Below are 18,440 nucleotides of genomic sequence, written 5' to 3' on the forward strand. Positions count from 1 at the left end.
GTAGAATTGTCTATTTCTCTCTTCAATTCTGTCAGTGTTTCTCATATTCATATATCAAAATCCACTTTTATATATTCACAGTGGGATCACTGTTTTTAGTTACATATAAATGTTATATTTGTTTATAATTGTTATATCTTCATAATGGGTTGACCTTTTTATCAATATATAATGCTTGTCTTTGTCCCTTGTTATGACTTTCAACTTAAAGTCAATTTTATGACAGAATAGTCACCCGAACTCTCTTTTGGCTATTTCCAACAAACGCCTTTTTCTATCTTTCACTCTCAAATTATTTGTGTCACTGACTCTAAAGTGAGACTTTTGTAGATAGCATATAATTGGATCATTAAAAATTTTCTTCCAATCTCTGCCTTTTAATTATAACTTAATCTATATATATTTGAATTAGTTACATGTAAGAATTGCCATTTTGCTATTTTTTTCCTACATGTCTTATGTTGTTTCTATTCTTCATTTCCTCTGTTACTGCCTTCTCTTGTGTTTACTTGATTTTTTTTGTTGTTAACCATTTTCATTCCCTTTTTATTTCTTTTTGCATATGTTTTTAGTTTTTTTCTTAGGAGTTACCATGGATATTACAAATAGCACATTAAACTTATGACAATCAAGTTTGAATTGATATGAAGTTAACTTCAATACTATACAAAACTCTGCACTCGAATGGGATTGGAGGTAGTACACAAAACCTTTAGTATTTCCTTAGTTTGGTGTTCTGTCGCTTATCACATCTCTATTCATTGTGTGCCCAATAATTTAAATTTGTAGTTATTTTATGCATTAAAAATCATATTGAAAATTAAAAGTAGAGTTACAAATCAAAATTACTGTAACACTGCCTTTTATATTTGTCCAAGTGGTTACCTTTACTGGAGATCTTTATTTCTTCAGATGGTTTCAACTTACCGTTTATTATCTTTTCATTTCGGTCTGCCTTTATCATTGTCTTGTAGTACAGGTCTCTTGGTAACAAACTTCCTCAGCTTTTGTTTACCTACAAATATCTTAATTTCTTACTCATTTTAAAGAAAACTTTGTCAGATATAAAATTCTTGGTTGACAGTTTATTTCAGCAGTTTAAATATACCATCCCACTGGCTTCTGTTATCCATGGTTTCCAATGATAAACCAGCTATTAGTCTTGTTAAGGAATCCTTGCACATGGTGAGTCATTTCTATCTTGCTGCTTTCAAAATTTTCTCTTTGTCTTTATCTTTGCACAGTTTGATTACAGTGTGTTTTGTTATGAATCTCTTTAGGTTTATCATGTTGGAATTTGTTGAGTTTCATGAATGTATAGATTCACGTCTTTCATCTAATTTTGTGTTTTCAGACATTATTTTTTCAAATATTCTTTCTACTCTTTTTGCCTCTCTTTTCTCTCTCAGACTCCCATGATGCACATGTTTGTCTGCTTGTTTGTGTCTTATTGGTTCCTTAAATCTATTCATTTTTATTTTTTATTTCAGCTCCTCATACTGGATCATTTTTATTGTCCTATATTTAACTGCTACTTTCTTTTATGTGCTCAAATCTGCCTTTAAACACCACCTCTTCTAGTGATTTTTTAAAATTTCAGTTTTTGTAATTTTCTACTCCAGAGTTTCCATTTGGCTTCTGTTTATAATTTTCATCTCTTTATTGTTATTTTATATTTTGTGAGAAGTCCTTCCCTTGTTTTTCTTTAGTTTTTGTCCACGGTTTCTCTTAGCTCCTTGAATTTTGTTGTGGTTATGAAACATGCCTTAGACAGCTCAATGTGAATGGGAGTTACATGTGACACTTCCAGGTGAATGCCTCTAAGATCCAATGTACAATGGAAAGGGACAAACCTCACAGAAGAATGAGTCGAAGTTTGTGGAGAACAATACACAAAGGAGCTATGTTGAGGGAGAAGAATTTATCTGTTTATGGAACATTCTCCTCCATCAGGGTAGCTGGATTGTAAAGTGTCTGCACAGTATATTTCAGAATTATACACACCCTAATCTGTTTATTTCCTGTCTCTCCTTTTTAGGAATAAGATTAATTTTTGAGGTCGTCTTCTTACTATTTCTCTATTTTCTATCAGGAGTGTGCAGGCCAAAAAAACGTATCTCTTTAGTTCATTTTTTTGTTTGTTTGTTTTCATTCCAAGGTAGATGCCATGATGTTTAGTGGTGGGAACAGTTAACATTCTGATCAGCTAACAGTACTCTGTGAAGTGGGGGACCAGTACTAAATGAACTCTGCACCTGAGGAATTCTCCAAATAAATTGGGTGGCTTGGCAGTTCACAATTTTGCAAGTCAGGAAAAGCCAGTTTTGAATGTAATGCGGAATACCACGTATCATCTCCTAATGGAAAGACTATCATGCATCATACAGAAGTCTTTCTCTGCAACTTGATGCTATGACTAGATGGGACTTTTAGGCTGTCCCCTTTGAGTGTGTTTTAAATGCAGGAAAGAGTGATCCAAATATTGGGGACTAGAAGCTTAGATTGTGGTTATTATTGGGGCTAATCACAATTATATTCTAGCTCTCCTCCTTTGGTGTATATGTTAAGATTGCCTTCCTTTTCCATGTGAGTGGAAATGATGTACATCTTTTAGGAGTCATTTCGTTATTCACTATCATACTGTTTTCCTACCAAAATAATTGTGAAAACAAATGTTGAAGTGAGCCTCTATCAGACTGATTCTCTGTAAATGCATTGAAGATTTGGTATAATCAAGAAATAAGCTTTTGTAGCATTAAGACAATAAGGATTGATTTATTTTGTACAGCATCTTAAACAAGTTAATACTGGCATTTATAATATTTAAGGGCGAAATCTATTATCCAATAAATGCATCCAAATAAAGCTCTCAGAAAGGTATGGTAAAGGAGCTGGTGGTGAGCATTGAATCTATTAAAAAAACAGAATCAAAAGTAAATACTGGCCAAAATTATGGCTTAAAAAGAGAAAATAAACATTGGAAATCTTGATAATATAAAAATAAGAACATAACTAACATGAGATAAAAGAATAGCAAGAGAGTTCCTATCTTAATTTTTTTAACAGGAAGTGAAATAATGTATACATTAAACATGTTGCTAAAATAGCTAACTTTATAATATTTAAGATAATATCTCTTGTGTTGATAAAACATTCATTTAGAGTTTGGAAATTATTTGTTTTTAATTAAGTTCCCCTTCTGTTAATTTCCAGTGAAGTAAAACTTAGATAGAATTTAATTTTACTGTAATGACATGTGTACTGTATTTCAGGTCTTATAAGACCGTGTTTATCCATTCCTTAATCTTTCCACCTATCTGCATATCTCCTTTCTGCCCATCTGTCCTTCTATTTGTATATCCATCTAACTATACATAGTGATATAGGGATATGCCTGAAATGTTATTCATATTAAACTTATAGGTGGTAGAATTTGCAGTAATACTTTCTTAGATGTTTATACTTTTATGTATTGAATGCCTTTTGTCTTTTTTTTCAAGACTATAAAATTTGAAATCTGAAATAAAAGACAAATTTCTTGACCTCAAGTGCCTTACAGAAGTAACATAATATCACAAGTTCCGGTCATGTTTTAGTTTCTCTTCCATAATTTTAACATACTGGAAAAAGAGATTTTGCAGGGAAGTAGTAAGATCTGTTAGATAGGAATCAGATCCAGTGTTTTATGGTTTGATAGAATACGTGGAAATAATATGAGAAGAGACTGGGGGGAGAGGTAGAAGCACATTTGAAACCACATAGTAACTCAGACCTTGAAAATAACTATTCTCTAAGGCTTCAAGTTCTCTTCACTTCACACCTAATTTCTCAGTGAATACATCCATATTTTGAGTCATTGGATTCAGGAAATCAAATTATTACTAGTCTGGTGATTAAATTGCTCTATCCATCTGCTAGTATATTGTCATTATTCTTTGAGCTTTGCTTGATGATAACAAAAATTATAAATCACTTGTATGAAATCCAGGCAATGATTGTATAAAATCTTGTAGAAAAAAATGAATGCTTGAACTTGATTTTTTCTGTCTTAAAAGCAAAACAAAATATGAAATGCAATATAATCAAGTTTAATATCGGAGTATATTTTCAGAAATGGTGGTGTCCAATGATGTCTCCACGCAGCTGGACTTTTTCTTGGATGCTCTTTTGGTTGACATTGAGTCCACAGAGATTTCTGGCTTCATGGATGGCCAAACACTGGTAAGGTCATGATGTTCATTTAATTAGTGTGACTGGGTCTACTCCCACAATAATTTCAACGTTTTAAGTGCACTTGTCAATCTTCTTTATTCACTAAGAATCTTTGTTATTTTAGGATAGACTACTTCTAAAGTTACAGAACAATAATTGTGGTTATCATCTAAAAATCAAAGTTATTTCTAAGTTATTTGTATGATATACAAAAAAGATAGGACTGAAATAAAAAATATGGTAAAGTTATATTAGAATCTTATTCTCCTTTGCTTGCTATATCATTGTTACATAAAATGAAAAGCAGCCTCATTGTAAAACCAGCCTTTCCACTTTATTAATATAAACAGAACTAAGCTTTATTTAAAAAATATTTAAAATATTAAACATTTAACTACTTAATATCTTTAAAATATTAAAATATTATTTGAATGCTTCCTGTTTGTACAAAGTAATGTGTAGGAGGTCTTTCCCCTCAAAGCATTCACCATCTAGCACTGTTTCTCCACATTAATAACACAAACATGCTTTTTTCAAGCTCTCATAGTATTTTATATCTTTTTTCAGAGCTTATTCACTCTTCATGGTATACTTATTTTTAAAATAATTTATTTAACATCCAACTTTACGGCTAGACTCCAAACTCCATGTGGATGAAAAGAGTGTACCTTTTGTTAGTGTCATATTCCTAGTGCCTGAGTGATGAGCACATCACTGACATTCTGTATAGAATTCATGACTGACTCATGCAGACTGTGTGAATTGTTACGAGAGGTACAATCTAAAGAAAGATTATTAAGGAGGTGCAAATTACTGTGTGGAATCTGTGTTAGTTTGGAAAGTGTTTCAGATTTAAATGACTTGAAATTGGAAAAGAGAGAATGGATAGGCCAAAAAAGAATAGCATGTTCAATGTTTTGAGGCAACTCAGGAGGAATAAATATTTATGAAACAGTGAATTACTCAGGACCACTAGAACCCGTGTTAGTCAGGAAGTGGGAGTGTGGGGTGGCAGTGAGACCTTGAAAAGAACACCTGAGTCAGATTATTAGAAAACAAGGAATTTTAAGTTTTTATTTAATAATTGTTGAGAAATTTTGGGGGATTGTAGAATTTTTGTTAAATGGCTAAAATAAATTACACTTTAGTTGTATATCTTCCCAACTGAAAGAAGGAAAACGTTGTTTAAAGGCAAAATAAACTTTTTTAAGTTCAGGAACTATACGTTTTAGCCTTGGTAAGTAGAGTAACTTGGCATAGTTCCTAGCATGTTTTAGGCATTGGGCATATATTCTTGATTAGAAGGTCATTTGAATTTGTTAACTGAAATAATGTTCTGAAAGTGATGAAGTGATTCTTGCTTTGTACAATAGGTAGATAAGATGTAGGTAACTAAGTAGGTAGATAAAAAGACAATAATTTAACAGTCATTAGATGAATAAGTAAAAATTAATATATACACATGAACAAAAAACACAAATGCACACACTTAACCACACACATATAGACATGCGTACACACAGACATACCCACAGAAGTACACATTTGCACATACAAGTACATGCCACATACACAAACACACAGACATCCACACACATATGTGAGAAAGACAAATATTAGCATCATTCTATAGAAAACACAGACAAAACTCACAGAATATCAAGGAAGATAATATCAGAAGGGCAGAAAAAGAACAGAAGGAAGATAATTTGAAACAAGTTAAAACATAAAGAGTTCAGTCTGCATGATTAAGGGTTCATTCTAAGCAGATTATCACGTTGTAGGCAGATTTCCCAAACTCATATTGTGCATTGCCAAATACTTATCCATCACATACTACCTACACTAGAATCTGGGCCTGGGGACAGCTGGCATATAATATTTACCAAATATAATGTTTATTTTTTCCCTTACAGAATCAAATGTCTGTTTTAAAGAAAAGGAAAAGTATAGAAAAACAAGAAACACAATCCATTGCCAGAACCCAACATTAAGTATACTAACAGTTGGGTTTTAAAAACATTTTCATTCTAATTTTTAAAGCTATACAACAGGTGTTTCATGCCAACTTGTTGGGGCAGCACTCTCTGAGGTGGGCGGCTTCACTGGTATGGTCCACTCCGGGTCTTAGAATTTGCCACTTGTTAAGAGCCCCGTCAGCCCGAGGTGGAGGGGAAGCTGGGAGGAAAATGGCAGCCAAGGCTGCATCGGGCAGCGAAGAGGGCAGTGTACCCAGGGAGTGGGGCACTGGCCAGGTCAGGCTGGGAATGGAATCTGTCCCTAGCAGCGAGGCTGGCACTGACCCCCTCCCGGTCACAGCCACTGAAGCGTCTGTGCCCGACCGTAGGGCCGACGCCCAGGAGAACGCTCCTCAGGCCGTGCTGCTGCCCCCGCTGCGGGGAGCTTGCCCGCAGCCTGTGTTATGCCCAGAACGTTAGTTCCCCAAAGAAGACCACCAGAGTCCAGAGTCAAAGCCAAGCGGCAAGGATCTTTACTACAAGTTCGAACCTGGTCCCTCCATTCCACAGCACACAAGAGGGCCCTGAACAATGCGAGTGTTTGCTTTTTATAGCCTGAAAGTTACAGGGGAACAAAGGAATTCTTTTGGTTCCCGCTCTTTCAGTAAAACTTTGAACGGCTGTCCCCTTATCGGAGACTTTCCTGGTGGTGTTTGTACTGGGCTCAGGAAGTTTGAGAGATATATGGCGATATGTGGTGGGATGGGAGGACGGGATGTGTTTGTACTGGGCTTGTTTGTTTTGAGCCCGGGGCTGAGGAATGTGCCTGGCTCCTTTCATTCCCCCCCTTTCTTTTCAGGTATTTTTTAGAGCCAATCTTGGGTCTTATAAGTCTGATTCTGTTTCAGCGTTTACAGGTTGGTATTGGGCTCTGAGGACCATGAGTTGTACAGTGTTAAACCTTTCTTTAACAAACCGCAAAATTCTGTTAACAACACAAGGTCCTACGGTAAGCAGAAATAGTAGACTCAGCAGGGGTCCAAGGAAGGGGGCTAACAGAGAAAACATAGATGAGTTCCACCATTGGTCTGCAGCTGAAGCAAACTGCCATGTTCTTACTTCTGTGCTTAACTTGCATAACTGTTGGACCCGGTCTTCCACGAGCCCTGATTCATTTATGTAGAAACAACAGTCTTCCTTTAGAAACATACACGTTCCCCCTTTTTCAGCAGTGAGTAGGTCTAAGGCCCCCCGGTGCTTAGACCTGTGCTAAGAAAGGTCTAGGGTTACCTGTGCTAGGGACGTGAGCTGCCGCTGGAGGGAGGCAAGGGACTCAGCTGACTCCTCCATAGCAACGGCAAGTTGTTGGTACAGCTTGTTACTTTCTATGAGGGTGTGACCTAGGGCTCCCCCAGCCAGTCCGGCCACCATGAAGGATGTGGTGAGGGAGATTCTTGCAATGAGGGGGAGAAATATGGCTCGTGCAGGTCTCGGTCTAGGGTCTGGGTGAATAACAGCACTAGTCCAGTTACCGGTATACCCTAGGAACTCGCCGGCAGTAAGTAGAGTTAACTGGGGAACTAATGTGACAGGAAGACACAGTAGGTTGGTAACAGAGGGGCTTGATAGGTTTTTAGATAATGTTCCATTATACCAGAAGAATATGCCTGACGGAGCCCTTAAGGTGATATTAGGGGGCGTTGCAGTGATGTTGCAGAGGCTGGAATTAGTTCCTGAGAAACAGTAGGGAAACTTTTCTTGACTGGGGTTTAGGTATAGTGGCACGTTACGGATAGGGGCATATGAGAGGTTTCGGTGGTTGTTAGCTTGGGCAGAGGTGGAGGATCCCCATGGCAGGGGGACAGCGGTTAGCGGTGGACACCCTAGAGTGGCACACAGAAAGCAGCCAGACAGGCTGTGAAGTCCTGTAAGGTTAGCAAGTTCTAATCCTTCTTGCAATAATTTTAACCAGGAAAAAGGACGTAAATCTTGTGTCAGGCGGTTTTCTTGTCACTGGATATTTCCATGGACCAGGGGGCCGTACCTGCACTAGACCCCACCACAGATAGAGGTGACTGCTAGGCCATGTGGAGGCGGAGGAGTAGTATACAGCCCCGTGTTGAGGCGTGGTCCAGCGGGAGTTCCAGGGGTCTCTAACTATCCATGTATATGAAAGGTCTCTATCTCGTCTGCGATGGAAGGGCCATCTGGGATCTATCTGTTCTTTTCCACCCCACCATTGGTATTTATGGATGTTACAATAGTTATAAGGGCAGCCGGCACTTTGGTGCCACCAATAGTGCTTACAATTGTATTTAGTCTGATCATACTCGAAGCATATTATTGGTGCCACTGGTTTGGCTACTGGGAAATCGGTAAAATTTAGTAAAATTGGGCTATTGCACCCTGAGGAGGGGCAATCTGCACTGGCCACTAATTCCCCAGGCTTATGAGGTTGCCCAGGGTGGGTTTGGTTTTCATAAAGCCAGAATCTCCAGACAAAGGGATTAGGAGCTGGCTTTATGTTTTCCCCAGCGGCCACTAGGGCGACTAATGTTAGAGTTAGACTACCTAACTGCATGTTTGCAGTGAGCTATGCTGCCGGCGCAGGGTGAGTTTTAAGGGGTTGTTCTTAGCTCTGTCCACAGTCCACGTGTCCGGTGCTTCAGCCGCCGCCGTGATTGGCCCCAGAAGGTCGGAGGTTGGGTCCACTGACTTGACGTGGGTGTAGTGGATCCACGACGCAATGCCTTCTACCTTCAGGGTGGTGGGTGTGGTTAGGAGTACTTGCAGTGGTCCTTTCCACCTGGGCTCTAGGGTCTCTTGTCGGTGTCGCTTAACCAGGACCCAGTCTCCCGGCTGGTACGGATGGGGTGTCGGTGGGGGACTGGTCTCATATAGCTCTTTCAGCTTGGGCCAGATTTCCTGGTGAATTTTCTGTAAGGCTTGTAGGGAAAATAAGAATTCAGAGACATTTTCTGTTTCAGACTTAAGCAGGTCATCTTTTAGGCTAGGAACCAGGGGTGGAGGTCTGCCATACATGATTTCGTAAGGGGTAAGGCCCAGTTTGTAAGGGGTATTATGGGCCCGGAACAGAGCATAGGGGAGAAGGACTACCCAATTAGCGCCAGTCTCTATAGTCAATTTAGTTAAGGTCTCTTTTAAGGTCCGATTCATCCTTTCTACCTGTCCTGAACTCTGGGGCCTGTAAGCACAATGTAGTTTCCAATTTGCCCCAAGGATGGAAGCCAAGTCCTGACTTACCTTAGCGACGAAAGCGGGCCCATTATCTGACCCTATCTGGATGGGGAAGCCATACCTGGGAAGGATATCTTCCAGAATTTTCTTTGCTACGACCTGAGCAGTTTCTCTTTTGGTTGGGAATGCTTCAGTCCACCCTGAAAAAGTATCTACAAAGACAAGTAAGTACCGGTACCCATACTTTCCTGGCTTTATTTCAGTAAAATCTACTTCCCAGTAGATACCGGGCCTGGTTCCCCTGAGCCTTGTTCCTGTTGCAGCTTGAGATTGGGGGTATGCGTTGTTAAGCTGGCAGACTTTGCAACTTGTCACGATACTGCTGGCCGTCTCAGCTATATGTCTGATTTTGAGCTTGGAGTGTCTGATCAGGTCTATCATCCGCCGGGCCCCCCAGGTGGGTGGTTCGGTGGATGTGTTCTAACACCTGTTGTCCTAATTTTTCTGGTAGGATGGTTTGGTCATTAGTATCAGTCCACCACCCATTCTGGATTTGTTTCAGGGGAAGTTTGTCAATCCACTGGAGATCTTGTTCTGAATATTCAGGGAAATATGGCAAGTCCCGGGGGCCCGGGTCAGGGAGCTGGAGTGCAAGGAGTTGGCTGGGAGCCTTCACCACATTCCTTGCAGTTTGGTCTGCCAGAAAGTTGCCTTGAACAGTTGGAGTAGTTAGTTTCTGATGCCCTGGGCAATGTACAATGGCTAATTTTTCTGGCCTCCATAGGGCTGTTAGCAGGGCTAGGATCTCTTGCTTGTTTTTTATCTCTTTTCCTTCAGCCGTCAGTAACCCTCACTCCCTGTAAATGGCCCCATATATATGCGCCATTGCAAAAGCATATCGGCTGTCTGTATATACTGTCAGCTTTTTCCCCGCCCCTAAGGTAAGAGCTTGGGTGAGCGCTATCAGTTCGGCCTTCTGGGCCGATGTCCCCGGGGGCAGGGGTTCTGCCCAGATTACCTCAGTCTCTGAAGTTACTGCCACTCCAGCGTACCTCTGGCCTTGATGCATGAAGCTGCTCCCATCAGTGAACCAGATGAGGTGGGCGTCAGGAAGTGGGCGGTCCTGCAGGTCTTCTCGAACTCCGTGCACCTGAACTAGTATCTTGGTGCAGTCATGGAGTGGGGCGTCCAGGTCCGGGTTGGGCAGTAGCGAGGCAGGGTTTAAGGCCGTTGACCCGCACGGGGTCTGTCCCAGGCTTAAGTTCAATAAATAAGGCAGGACGGTGTTTTGCTAGACCTAAGCCCCCCATTTCCGCCGACGCTTCTGGATATTGCTGGAGCCAGGTTGCTATGTCCTGGTCAGGGGCCGCTTTCTCCTGGTGGAGCTGGTACTCATCTTCTAGGTTTATAGTCAGGACGGACACGGGTCGATTGTGGGAGTTGGTCACGACGGGCCCCTCAGGGAGGAAATGGATCTGTGCTCCCATTTTAGTTAGCAGGTCTCTCCCCAATAGGGGACAGGGGCTCTCAGGGATGACCAGGAAAGAATGGGTTACATTCTTGGCTCCGAGGTTTACTGTTCTTTGTGTTGTCCATGGGTATTTCTTAACTCCTGTGGCCCCTTGTACCCACGAGGATTTGGAGGATAATTTCCCATTAGTTTTAACTAAGACCGAGTGCTGTGCTCCCGTATCGACCAAGAACTGGACTGGGGACCCCTCCACTTGCAAAGTAACCCTAGGTTCGGGGAGGGGGTCCGAACCCTGTCTTCCCTAGTCTTCATCTTGAGTGACTAGTACGGGTGTAGACCTAGGGGGTCCGGGTCCCTGTCCTCATGGTTTCTTTTTGGGGCAGTCTCTTACCTAGTGGCCAGCCCCCTTACAGTAGGCACATTGGTCTTTGCTCAGATTATCATGCCAGGGGGGCCGCCTAGGTTGGGTGTACTCTGGCTGTAGATGCTCTTTCTGTACCACTGCTGCCAGGACCTTGGTCATTTTTTCAGTGGCCTTAAATTGCTTTTCCTCTGGAGTATCTCTTTTATTGTAAACCCGCTGGGCTATCTGAAGGAAGTCCTGAATCTGCTTTCCCTCCAAGTCTTCTAATTTCTGGAGTTTTCTCTTAATATCTGGGGCTGCCTGATTTATGAAAGACATTACAACAGCTGCCTGACTTCCTGGAGCCTCTGGATCTATGGGGGTGTACTGTCTAAAAGCTTCCATTAATCTTTCTAAGTAGGTAGCTGGGCTCTCTGTCTTTCCCTGCAGAGTAGAATATACTTTAGCCAAATTAGTGGGCTTGCGAGCAGCTGCCCGGAGACCTGCCATTAGAGTCTGGCGATAAAGGTGTAGCCGTCCCCTACCTTCTGCCGTGTTGTAGTCCCACGCCGGCCTGGTCAGAGGAAAGGTTGCGTTTATGAGGTCGGGGTTGGCAGTCGGTTGACCGTCGTCCCCCGGGACCAGCTTTCTAGCTTCTATCTGTATTCTCTCTCGCTCTTCCATGGTGAACAAGATTCGGAGGAGCTGCTGACAATCATCCCAAGTGGGCTGGTGGGTGAACATGACACTATCCAGTAAAGCCAGTAAATCTTTGGGGTTGTCTGAAAACCGAGCACTCTGAGTCTTCCAGTTATACAGATCACTGGTGGAGAATGGCCAGTACTGGAGCCTGGGGATTCCTGTGTCATCTGGGGGTCCTATTTTCCGAAGGGGTAAAGCCACCGTGGAGTCAGGTGGCTGAGGGGGGCTAGTCCGCGAAGTGCGCCCTCGCGTCTGCCCCACCGGCCCTTTAAAGTTACTTTCCCTTTCAGCGGGCCCGTGTGTGCCGGCTGCCTCCCGTCCGCCTGCTCCCTCCCGCAGCTCAGCCAGGGGGGCTGGGGCCTGGGGCCCGGAGGGGTATGGAGGGGGTTCTGTGAACAGTGAGTCCCCGCTGTCAGGTAGAACAGGATGGGGGGGGGCAGTTGGTTGCTTGGATTTTAGTGGTCGAGCAACCAGTGCCTTACAGGGTTCAGAGGCTAATTGGAAAGTGGACAGCCAAGGAGGCGGGTTCTCAACAAGGTCCTGCCATATGAGGATATATGGGATTTGATCTAAGTGGCCCACACGCCCAGATAGGAAAATCTTGGACTTTACCCTAGTGATGACAGCAAGTCGGAAGGTCCCTTCGGGCGGCCACCCCACATCAAAGGCAGGCCATTCAGAGCGACACAGAGTAATTAGCTTTCCTTTCCTGATTTCTATACCAAGATCATGGCCCCTTGCTCTAACTTCTTTGAAATTACTCCTAAGGAGAGATAGAGGAGTGCTCTGGGTATTACCCATCCTGTAATAATTTGTAGTCTCTTCCTGTAAAGGAATGTGGGTTTGAATCCCTGTAAAGGAAATCTGATCTGACTTATTAGTGATATCTAATCGCAGGCGCACTTTGGCAGCCCTGGTCAGAGTTAGCTGCCTGGATCACGATCGCGCTGGGGCAGCCCAGATCAGAGACAGCTGCTGCCGGCCAAACCAGGGCAGTTCAGATTGCAAGCGCGCACCGGAAGCCCGGGTCAGAGTTAGCTGCCTGGATCGCGATCGCGCTGGGGCAGCCCAGATCAGAGACAGCTGCTGCCCGCCAAACCGGGGCAGTTCACATTGCAATTTAGATCAGATGAGAGCCAGGGGACGTCTCCCACCGGTCTCCGCTGGTCGTCCTATAGCGCATCCGCCAGGACTGTGCCAGCTCCAGTTTCAGACCTCGCGAGTCACAGATTCAGATGCAGAACAGACACAGACAGACAAACGGAGACGAGCCAGCTCACCTATCAGTAGATCGATCCTAGCAGATCCATTGACCAGGGGTCTGGTGGGCTTGGGGAATCCCGGACGAGCCCCCAGATGTTATGCCCAGACCGTTAGTTCCCCAAAGAAGACCACCAGAGTCTAGAGTCAAAGCCAAGCGGCAAGGATCTTTACTACAAGTTCGAACCTGGTCCCTCCATTCCACAGCATACAAGAGGGCCCTGAACAATGCGAGTGTTTGCTTTTTATAGCCTGAAAGTTACAGGGGAACAAAGGAATTCTTTTGGTTCCCGCTCTTTCAGTAAAACTTTGAACGGCTGTCCCCTTATCGGAGACTTTCCTGGTGGTGTTTGTACTGGGCTCAGGAAGTTTGAGAGATATATGGCGATATGTGGTGGGATGGGAGGACGGGATGTGTTTGTACTGGGCTTGTTTGTTTTGAGCCCGGGGCTGAGGAATGTGCCCGGCTCCTTTCACCTGGACGTGGCGGGGCCGGAGCTGGAGGCTGAGGGGAAGCTGCTGGAGAGGGTGAGGGATCCGCAGCAGCCACCCCTCTCAAGAGTCTCACCTTCCCCGCCTTTTTCTGCACTGCCTCTGAAACACCCCCAGCTCCTGAGGAGCGCTAGGAGACACCGTTTGCCTCCTCCCGCAGCCCGGGGGGGCGGCAAGGTGGGGACTCCTTGGTGTGGCAGCTGACCCCGGGCTCAGAGGTGCAGGTCACGCTGCATTGAGGATGTGCTTATCTTGTCGTCCTCCCTCGGGTAGAAGCTCTTCTCCGGGGTCTTCGTGGATCTGTTCAAAAGAGATCATGAAACATTTGGTGCTATAGCCCAACTTTTGGTGGGAAACATATGCAGCTCTTCTGGTGATGCTGTTTGGGCCCGCATCCCTGTGACAGTGTTTCCCAAAAGGGACTATAAAGATAACTCACAAGCCATGTAGCTTCAACGTCATACATTCCAAGAAGGGACGGAAGTCAAGGGTGAAGTTCATGGTACTGTTCCCAGTGACCTTTCTCCTGCCCTGCCTCATGTGCAAAGCTTGCCTGAAAGACTGTGGACTTCCAAACCATCACCTCTTTCCCACGAAGGATCACCTTATCCTCCCTGCTTTATCAGAATCCATCTAACCAATCAGTACCTCAGCCCTCTCCTCAGAAAATTAAGCTGCCCAAACGAAAATATCTGGGGAAGAACCCACTTCAATAATAAATCCCATTAAACTATGACCTAGGCAAGTCCTATGCAATAAATGTTTTAAAAAAAATGCTGTTGTTGAAAACAAAATTACAAAAGGTAGTAATGGAAGTGACTGCTAAATATGACGGTAAAAAACAGAGATATGAAAATGTACCTACTGTGAACAAAAAACTAAAAACTGGCCATAAAGTGGATGGAAAAACCCAAAATGAAAGCCAGAGAAGAAATACTGTGGTTATGGTTTCAGATACTGCTCACAGAAGAGGCAGAGTAGTAAATGTTTCTGCTCAGGCAGATAGGTCAAAAGCTCAGTTAAGTAATAAAAAACTGCTCTAGAGTAAGAACATGGATCATGGAAAAGCTCAGAGAATTGTCAAAAATTGCCAAGGAAATGGCATGAAAGAAGCAAACTGAAACCTCTACTCCAAAAATGCACATTAAAAAGTCCATTTCACGGGTCAATATCAGAATCCTAGTCAGATGCCCTTCTGCCTGGGTTTCATTTAAAACCACAGAGGTACAGGAATGAAGAAAAGGACTCTTCTTTGAAGACAGGACTTGAGAAAGTGTGGAGTGGAGAGATGGTCCTCAACTCCAGTCTTGCTGCACCTCTATGCGCTGACCAGGTGAGGGCCTTCTGAACATCAGAGTCCCTGAAAAGGCCTGGAAGAGGCCAGCAGTGAGAGGTTCAGGACCCAACTGAAATGCATGCTCTTGGTGAACAAGATGAACCATAGACATTGGACAAAAAGGGCAGCAAAAGCATTATCTCTGGCCTTAAACCAAAAGAAATTTGACTCTTCCCATGCTTCAGTGTGTAGCATTGATAGCATAGATGATTTGAAATCATCCAACTCTGAATGTAGCTCTTCAGAAAGCTTTCATTTGCCTCCAGGCAGTATGCATGCACCTTCCAAATCCTTCACTTCTTTCTCGTCAAAAGAAGAGAAAAAATTCAGTAATTCCTTGAAAATGAATCTTCCAAAATTGTCTCTAAATGCATCACACCACATGGCAGGACCATATGTGTTGGGGAGATTGTTTGGGCCAAGATACATGACTTCCCTTGGTGCCAACCCCTGTTCTTACTAAAGATAATGGCCTTTTATTCCTATAGGAGGACTGTAATTTATGGTTCAATTCTCCAGCATATTTTTTTCTCTTTTGTACCTTTCTCACTTTTTAGAAAACTTCCAGACACACTTGAATAAGAAGAGAAGGGGCCTGTATTGCAAGGCTATTACAGAGGCGGCTAAGACTGCCAAGCAGCTGACCTCCGAAGTACAGGCTCTGAAGTAAAGGCTCCGTTGACAGTTTGAAACATAAACACAGTAAGGTAGGCAAGACCATTGGAAGTCGGCATAGATTTTCAGTCTATTTAGGAATAATTTCTACTACAAACTTGGCCAAATTGGAGAGAGATTGCACTTAGTTGGCTATTTTAAGAAATACTTACCTTATAGCAAATTTTAGACTCAGAAGCTTAAACTGAACATGCAATCAAAATTTTGTCTTAAGGAAGTGAGATTTTAGCAATATTTTTTAGTTTTGAAGTCTAAAACCATTCCAAGGCATAGGAACCATAGCCTCAAATTGAAATTGAATTTTCATGAGGACTGTTAATTGTTATTTGTACCTAATACCGTGTGTGTGTGTGTCTATGTAAAGTATAGCCTGTGACTATGGAACATGGACACAGGCTGCATATTGGGGATTGCTGTAAGGGCTGGTAAGGTGGGGGAATAGTGTGGATATTTAATGACTACTTGTTTTTACTTTATTTTTATTTCAGTAGCTTTAGGGGTACAATTGGTTTTTGGTTACATGGATGAACTGTATAGTGGTGAAGTCTACCATTTTATTGTGCCTGTTACCTGATTAGTGTGCATCAAACTGTTGGGGTGATCAGACCCAACACCAGGTCGTGGGGGCTATGAAGTCTGGCAGAGTCAAAGAATTGAGTAAAAGACAGTTTGAGAAGTAAAGTGGGACCGGGGGCCATCGCGATTGTGGAGGCTGTGAAGGCCCCTAGCTCTGGGAGCCCACGCTATTTATTGGTAATCCAACAAAGAAACAGGTGGTGAGAATGTGGGGGTCAAAAAGGCAGGTGCATGATCTGCAGCTGTGATGATTTAGCATTTACATGGAACATGTTCTGCTACTTGAGAAAATGGGAAGGCGATTGATCCAGGAGCCTAGTGTGTCCGGAATTGGTGGGTTCTTGGTCTCAGTAACTTCAAGAATGAAGCCATGGACCCTCGCGGTGAGTGTTACAGTTGTTAAAGATGGTGTGTCTGGAGTTTCTTCCTTCTGGTGGGTTTGTGGTCTCGCTGACTTCAGGAGTGAAGCTGCAGACCTTCCCGGTGAGTGTTACAGCTCTTAAAGACAGCACGTCTGGAGTTGTTCATTCCTTCCGGTGGGTTCGTGGTCTTGCTGGCCTCAGGAGTGAAGCTGCAGACCTTCGCGGTGAGTGTTACAGTTCATAAACATGGCACGTCTGGAGTTGTTATTTCCTCCCATCCGGAGTTGTTCATTCCTCCTGGTGGGTTCTTGGTCTTGCTGGCTTCAGGAGTGAAGCTGCGGACCTTCACAGTGAGTGTTATAGCTCATAAAGGTGACCGGACCTAAAGAATGAGCAGCAGCAAGATTTATTGTGAAGAGTGAAAGAACAAAGGTTCCACAGCGTGGAAGGGGACCCAAGTGGGTTACCGCTGCTAGCTGGGGTGGTCTGTTTTTATTCCCTTATTTGGCCCTACCCACAGCCTGCTGATTGACCCATTTTACAGAGAGCTGATTGGTCCATTTTGACAGAGAGCTGATTGGTGCATTTACAATCCTTTAGCTAGACACAAAAGTTCTCCAAGTTCCCACCCGATAGCTAGACACAGAGCACTGATTGGTGCATTTACAAACCTTTAGCTAGACACAGAGTGCTGGTTGGTGCATTTACAATCCTTTAGCTAGACAGAAAAGCTCTCCAAGTCCCCACTCATCTCAGAAGCCCAGCTGGCTTCACGTCTTACTGGCACTTGCCGCGGGACTTTGCAGCACCTAGCCCAGGCACTCCGGTGCTCAGAGGGAGCTCCTCCCAGACAATCAATAGGAAAAGAGGGCAAATGAGAAAGAGATGGAGACCCGCCATCTTGGCCAAAGACCCTGCGAAGAGGGAACAGCGGTTCATGCATGGGACCCAGCCTCCCATCAAGCCCAGCAGGCGCCAGCTGGCTGTGCCTAGTGTGGGGCCTGCCAAGCCTGCGCCCACCCAGAACCCTCACAGGTCCACCCTGTGAGCACTGTGTGCAGCCCTGGCTCCCACCCGCACCTCTCTTTTCACACTTCCCCGCGAGCATAGGGAGCGAGCTCCAGCCTCAGCCAGCCCCATAGAGGGGCCCTCATAGCGCAGTGGCTGGCTGAATCGCTCCTCGAGTGTGGCTAGAGCAGACACTGAGGCCGAGGAGGCACCGAGAGTCAGCGAGGGCTGCTAGCACATTGTCACCTCTCATTAGGAGGGCCAGAAGCAAGGAGCCAGCAAGTCTAGACAGATTCCAGAAGATACTATGCAAGCCGTGCCTCAGCTTTCTTCCAAAAGCTCAGCTTTTTCCCAGCATCAAACCCAATATGTGGTTTTTCAGTTCTCATTCCCTACAACCTTACCCCCTTCTGAGTCTCCAGTATCCTTTATACCAGTCTATATGTCCTTGTGTACCCATAACTTAACTCCCACTTATGAGTGAACGTGCTGAATCTAGTTTTTGATTCATGAGTTACTTCATTTATAATTATGGCCTCAAGTTCCATCCAAGTTGCGCAAAAGACAATATTTCATTCTTTTTTATGGCTGAACAGTATTTCGTGGTGTGTGTGTGTGTGTGTGTGTATATATACACACACCACATGTTATTTATCCACTCATTGGTTGATGAGCACTTAGGTTGATTCCGTATCTTTGCAATTATGAATCATGCTGTGATAAACACACATATGCTGGTGGTGTCTTTTTGATACAGTGACTTCTTTTCCTTTGGGTAGATAATAGTAGGATTGCTGGATCAAATGGTAGGTCTACTTTTAGTTCTTTGAGAAATTTCCATACGGTT

At 43.6% G+C, this 18,440-nt stretch overlaps 1 pseudogene; it reads left to right on the forward strand.

Annotated features, from left to right (window-relative positions):
- Window positions 1–14,080: 14,080 nt before the first annotated feature.
- Window positions 14,081–15,642, forward strand: LOC101151766 (PWWP domain-containing protein 2A-like; annotated as a pseudogene).
- The last annotated feature ends 2,798 nt before the right edge of the window (window positions 15,643–18,440 follow it).

This window comes from Gorilla gorilla, chromosome 14 (assembly GCF_029281585.2).
Source record: "Gorilla gorilla gorilla isolate KB3781 chromosome 14, NHGRI_mGorGor1-v2.1_pri, whole genome shotgun sequence".
Lineage (NCBI taxonomy): Eukaryota > Metazoa > Chordata > Mammalia > Primates > Hominidae > Gorilla > Gorilla gorilla.